General features: G+C 51.0%; 1 pseudogene; it reads right to left on the bottom strand.

The window, feature by feature from the left end:
• Nucleotides 1–376: 376 nt before the first annotated feature.
• Nucleotides 377–6,167, bottom strand: LOC129088645 (myosin-6-like; annotated as a pseudogene).
• Nucleotides 6,168–6,750: the final 583 nt, after the last annotated feature.

Consider the following 6,750-nt stretch of genomic DNA (forward strand, 5'->3'; position numbering starts at 1 on the left):
AATATTTTATTTCCTTATCATTTGAATTGTGTGTTTTTATGGAGAAATAAAAACACTATAAAATACTATAACAAAGTAAAAGTATAACGTTTAGTATTTTTGATGGTTTACTGACTTCAGACTACCAAACGGAATTTCGTTGTATCACTACAATGACAATAAAAAACCTCTTATCTTTATCTCTTCACAGCGTTGTGTGTGTGGACCAGCTGCTATAATCAAATAACAAATGTAAAGGCTCAGGTTTCATCATGTGACTGAAGAGAGGAGGTCACATGATGAAACCTGATCATCATGTGACCTCCTGTCTTTAGTTCTGTGTTCTTTCTTGTTGATGACCTCACACACCTGTGCTGCTGGGCTCTGGAGGTTCTCCTCACTCATCCAGGTTCTTCTTGGAGGATCCGTCCCGGGTCTTCGCCCTCAGCTTGTTCACCTGAGACTCGGCGATGTCGGCCCTCTCCTCCGCCTCCTCCAGCTCGTGCTGCAGCTTGCGTAGTTTGGCCAGGTTGGTGTTTGCTCCCTCCTCCGCCTCCTCGGCTGCACGTTTGTACAACTTGACCTTCAGCTGAAGCTTGTCCACCAGGTCCTGGATGCGGGCCATGTTCTTGCGGTCCTCCTCGGTCTGGTAGGTGAGCTCCTTGATGCGGCGTTCGTACTTGCGGACCCCCTTGATGGACTCTGCTCCCCTTCTCTGCTCCGCCTCCAGCTCGTTCTCCAGGTCTTTGATGCGGGACTCCAGTTTCTGGAGCTGCTTCTTGCCGCCCTTCATGGCGATCTGCTCGGCCTCGTCCAGGCGGTGCTGCAGGTCTTTGATGGTCTGCTCCATGTTCTTCTTCATGCGCTCCAGATGGGCGCTGGTGTCCTGCTCCTTCTTCAGCTCCTCGGCCATCATGGCTGCATCCGTGATGGCCTTCTTGGCCTTCTCCTCAGCGTTGCGGTTCTCCTGTATGGCCTCCTCCATCTCGTTCTGCATCTGCATGAGGTCTGCTTCGTGCTTCTTCTTCTGGTTGATCAGGCTGGTGTTCTGGGAGTGAAGGAGCTGCATCCGCTCCGTCGCCTCCGTCAGCTCCTGTTCGGCCAGTTTGCGACTTCGTTCCGTCTGCTCAAGGCCGGCCCTCAGGTCCTCCAGCTCGGCCTGGATCAGGTTATTCCTGCGCTCCAGGAGAGCAATGTTCTCTCTCAGGTCGTCGTTTCCATGCTGTGCGTCGTCCAGCTGCAGCTGAGAGTCCTTCAGGAACGCCTGGAGGCTCTTGAGCTGCTTCTGGGCGTCGGCGGCCTGCCTGTTGGCTTGGCTGAGCTGGATCTCCATCTCGTTGAGGTCGCCTTCCATCTTCTTCTTGACCCTCAGGGCCTCATTGCGGCTCCTGGTTTCAGACTCCAGCGAAGACTGAAGCGACTCGAGCATCCGCTGGTAGTTCCTCTTTGCTTGCTCCATTTCCTCGTCTTTCTCAGCCAACTTGCGCTCCATGTCGGCCTTCACCTGGTTGAACTCCAGCTGGGTTCGGAGGATCTTGCTCTCTTCGTGCTCCAGAGAACCTTCTGCCTCCTCCAGTGCTGACTGGAGCTCAGCCTTTTCCTGCTCCAGCTGCTTCCGAATCTTCTCCAGCTCATGAGCACTCCTGCCGCCTTCCCCAGCTGGTCACTGAGGTCGGAAATCTCCTCTTGGAGGTTCTTGTTCTCTCTCTTCATGGTCTCAAGTTGATCCACAGACTCCTCATAGCGTTCCTCAGTTTGAAGAGTTCAGTGCTCAGAGACCGAGATTCCTTTTGGGAGGCCTCCAGCTCACATTGCGACTCCTCAAACTTTTGCTTCCACTCTGCCATGACTTTGTCAAAGGCCCTTTGCTTCTTGTCCAGGACTGCAGACGCTGCATTGGATTTCTCAAGGTCCAGCATCAGGTCTTCGATTTCATTTTGGAGGCGGTGCTTGGTCTTCTCGAGGGATGAACACTTTGCATTCACTGCCTCTGTGGCCTCCTCGGCTTCCTGCAGTCTTTGAACCAGCTTCTTCTTTGCTTCCTCCAGTTCCTCTGTTCGCTGGATTCCATCTGTTTCGTATTTGGTCCTCCATGCTGAGACCTCGGTGTTGGATTTGGACAGAGCTCTCTGCAGCTCAGCCTTGGCCTCCTGCTCCTCTTCAAACTGCTCTCGGAGCAGGTCACAGTCGTGGCGAGCAGATTGCACGGCGTGGGCGAGGGCGTTCTTTGCCTTCACTTCCTCCTCCAGCTGTCTGCGTAGATCTTCTACCTGCTGGTTGTATGAGTTCTTCCCTCTGGTCAGCTGTGAAATCAGACACTCCTTCTCCTCCAGCTGACGGCCAAACTCCCCGTTCTCCGTGAGCAGCTTGGCCCTCTGGGTAGTGAGGTCATTGACGGAGCGCTGACACTCCTCATATCTGCTCTTGTACTCGTTCATGTTGTCTTCCATTGTACGGCACATCTTCTCAATGTTTGACTTGGCCTTCACTACACTCTCCATGTTAGAAGACAAGTCATCCAGCTCCAGCTTCAGCTCGCTCTTTTCCTTCTCCAGCTTCTGCTTCACCCGCTGCAGGTTGTCGATCTGTTCGCCCAGTTCAGCGACGCTGTCGGCGTGTTTCTTCCTCAGGGCGGCAGCCGTGGCTTCGTGTTGGAGCGTTGATTCCTCGAGCTCCCTACGCAGCTTCTGAAACTCAGCATCTCTCTTTTTGTTCATCTCCACCTGTGCTGAGGTTGCTCCACCCGCCTCCTCAGGCGCTCGCTGATGTCCTCCAGCTCGCGGGAAAGATCGGATCGCTGCTTCTCAACTTTGGCCCGGGCGGCCCGCTCAGCATCCAGCTCCTCTTCCAGCTCCTCGATTCTCGCTTGGTTTTCTTTCAGCTTCTTCTGGAGCTGAACTGAAGCAACCTGCTCGTCTTCTAGTCTTGAATTTATTTGGACAATCTCAAAATCTTTTTTTTTGAGTTTCTCCTCCAGCTGTTGCTTATCGTTTTCTACGTCCATCAAACTCTCCTGAGTCAGTTTCAGGTCTCCTTCGAACTTCCTCTTTGAGCGCTCGAGGTCCATCCTGAGTTTCTTCTCCTGCTCCAACGAGCCCTCCAGATCATCCACCTGTTGCTCCAACTTAACTTTGGCTTTGGTTAAGCTATTGGCTTTGTCTTCTTCACTCTGAAGGTCATCCAGTGTCTGCTGGTGAGCCTCCTGTAGTGCCTTCTTCTCTTTGGTGAGCTTCATGATGTTTTCATCCTGGGAAGCCATCTCCTCCGTCAGGTTTTTCACCTTGTTCTCTGTGGCGTGTTTCTCTTTCTCGACCTTTGCCAAAGTCAGCTCCAGATCATCTATATCTTTCTTCAACTCTGAGCATTCGTCCTCAAGCTTCCGTTTCTTAGCTGTGAGATCAGCATTCATCTCCTCCTCATCTTCCAGTCTCTCTGTCATCTCTTTCTGCTTGGCCTCCAGCTGAATCTTGCTCTTTATAAGCTGTTCACAGCGTTCTTCGGCGTCTGTCAGTGTATCCTGTTCAGATTGAATGTGAAGAGTCAGATCGTTCTTCTCTTGGAGAAGAGTCACGATTTTCTCCTCTAGTTCTTTCCGTCTTGTTTCTGATTTCTCCAGAGCTTCTTTCAGCTTGTTGAACTCGTCCTTCATGTTGGCCATCTCCTTCTCAGACTCGGCGCTCTTCAGCAGTGGTTTGATCTTGAAGAAGAGCTTCATCCAGGGCCAGTTTTTACACCCAGAAAAGAGCGAAGGTTCCACTGGATGACCGTCAGGGCATCTCTGCGTTCCACTAGCTTTGAAAACTCTTCCCTCATAAGGATTGCCCGGGCATTAGCCTGGATCCGGGTGATGATTCGAGAGAGTTGCTCATCACGCATCTCCTCCAGTGTCCCCAACAGACCGGCTTTGAAGAAGACCTTGGTGTGACCAAACCGGTACTGAGTGTGGTCGATGTCCAGTGATCCCAGCAGCTTCTCTGCACTCTTTTTGCAGTCAATGAACTGGCCTTCAGGGATGGCGGAGGCATTCAGAATCCTGTACCGTTGTTTGAAGTCGCCATAGAGCACCCTGTTTGGGAAACCCTTCCTGCAGATCCTGATGCCTTCCAGGACACCGTTACAGCGCAGCTGGTGCATCACCAGGCAGTTATCCATGGCCCCTGGAGTTTTCTTCTCATTAGGAATCAGACAGCGGACGAAGTGGGATGTGTGGTTTTCAGGTTGTTCATCAGCTTGTTCAGGTTTTCCCTGTGAAGTGCCGACACAGTCTGGAGCGAGGAACCTTTCTTCTTGGCTCCTTTGCCGCTTGCTTTGTCCCCGCCATCAGTTCCTGAAAAGCTTGAAAACAGCAGACTGAGCAGCTTCACAGATGATTTCTGGTAAAGACCAATCACAGTTTCATTCAGGGGGTCTTTATTTTTGACCAACCAGTTGCTGATGTTGTAGTCCACCGTGCCGGCATAGTGAACCAGGGCAAAATGAGCCTCTGCTTTCCCCTTTGCAGCCCTCGGCTTCTCAAACATCTTGTTCTTTCCCAGGTGATTGTCATAGAGCTTGGACTTGAAGGTCTGGTCACTGGCTTTGGGAAACATGCATTCCTCCTCCAGAATGGACAGGATGCCCAGCGGCTTCTCAATGAGGTCAATACAAGCTTGTAAGTCCATCCCAAAGTCAATGAACTCCCAATCAATGCCTTCTTTCTTGTACTCTTCTTGTTCCAGAACGAACATGTGATGGTTGAAAAACTGTTGCAGTTTCTCGTTGGTGTAGTTGATGCACAGCTGCTCAAAAGTGTTGTAATCAAAGATCTCGAATCCAGCGATATCCAGAACTCCTATGAAGTACTGACGGTGCTGTTTTGTGTCCAGGGAGTGGTTGATCCTCACCACCATCCAGTTGAACATCTTTTCATACACTGACTTAGCCAGAGCCCCGAGGGAGTAGTAGACTTGGTCCACACTTTGGCCTTTGGTGACATATTCATTTCCGACCTTGACTCTGGGATGACACAGCCCCTTGATGAGGTCGGCAGAGTTCAGCCCCATCAGGTAAGCCGATTTATCAGCAGCCTCCGTCCCGTCCGGCTCCGCCTGCTCCTCACGCTGCTTCTGTTTGAACCTCATGTTGCCATAGTGCATGATGGCTCCTGTCATTTTATAGATGCCCATCTTCTCCTCTGGGGTGAAGCCGAGCACATCGAAGGCGCTGTCGGTGGCCAGCAGTTCATCCGAGTCATTGATGGAGGCGACCGTCACCTCTCCTTGGGAGATGTAGGAGTAGTCGTAGGGGTTGTTGGTGATCAGCAGCATGTCCAGCAGCTCTGGCTTCTGATTGGACAGGATCTGGTAGAAGATGTGGTAGTTCCTCTCAGCCTTGAGCTGGAAGGTGCACCGTGACTTCTCCAGCAGGCACGTCTCGACGTCAGCAGACGACAGCTTCCCGCTCGCACCAAGTGAATTCGGATGAATTTTCCAAAGCGAGACGAGTTGTCGTTTCTCAGCTTTTGGCATTGCCGAAAGCCTCCAGCGCTGGGTTGGCCTGGATGATCTGGTCCTCCAGGGTCCCCTTGCTAGGGTCTCTTTTGGCTCCGCTGACTGCCCGCGATGCTGGCAAAGTACTGGATGACCCTCTTGGTGTTCACAGTCTTCCCGGCTCCGGATTCTCCGGTGATGAGGACGGACTGGTTCTCCGTCAGTCAGCATGTACTGGTAGGCGTTATCAGAGATGGAGAAGATGTGAGGAGGAGCCCTCGGTCCTCTTCTTCCCCCTGTAAGCTGACACCACCTCTGAATCGTAGACAGGAAGCCACTTGTAGGGGTTGACGGTGACGCAGAAGAGCCCAGAGTAGGTGTAGATCATCCAGGCGGCGTAGCGCTCTTTGAGGTTAAACAGCACGGCGGGCTCATGGAGGAACGTGAACATCGCCATATCTTCAATCTTATCAAACTTTGGCGGGTTCTGGGGTGGACGTCAAGCTCCTTCGCGGTTACCGTTGTTCCATCCTCCTTCTTCACCGTCACCATTCCTCCGTCTTTGCTCTGGATCTGTCCCTTCATATATTCCACTTTATCGTCACCGAAGCACTCTGTCTTGATGTCGAACGCTCTGGTCTGGGCTTCCAGGCGCTCCTTGTCTGACTTCCTCAAGAAAGGAGCCGCCTTCCCGAACTCGGCCATCAGAGCGTCACCCATGGTGCAGCGGCGAGGTTCACGGCCGTCAGAAGAGAGGTCGATCCAAGAAGAAGGAAGAAGTGTTTGTGTCTCTGATGCAGAGCGGACCTTTATAAAGACGCCCTGAGCACCAAATTAGGAAATAACTGCTGAGAGAATGAAGAGAGGAACCCATGAGGGCAGAGTCAGGACCTTTGGCTGTTAGAGTCCATTTTAGGAAAAGGACGGATTCTTTTCTTATCTGGTCGCTGATAGAGACTCCGGACACCTCTCCATTTAGACTTCTACTGCAGCTCATCTTCAGTTTACTCTGCAGTGGTATCATTAATCTACTGCTGTTTGAGGCCCATTTCAATTTTACTTTATTGGTCACTGCTTATATTTAAACAATCCTTCATATCTGGTTCTGTTTGGCTGAGAAAGTAGATCCAGAAAAGATTTATTAATCATTGAAATAAAGGAAAATGGAAGTAACGAGTGGTTGATCTAAGAAGAACTTAATGATTTTATTCTTTATTCAAATCTTATTTTTTGACAGTTTGACAAATATTATCAGGAAGCTCTTTGGTTGTCAGCTTATGATATATTTCTGATCATTTTGATC

This window comes from Anoplopoma fimbria, unplaced genomic scaffold, assembly GCF_027596085.1.
Source record: "Anoplopoma fimbria isolate UVic2021 breed Golden Eagle Sablefish unplaced genomic scaffold, Afim_UVic_2022 Un_contig_13747_pilon_pilon, whole genome shotgun sequence".
Classification (NCBI taxonomy): domain Eukaryota; kingdom Metazoa; phylum Chordata; class Actinopteri; order Perciformes; family Anoplopomatidae; genus Anoplopoma; species Anoplopoma fimbria.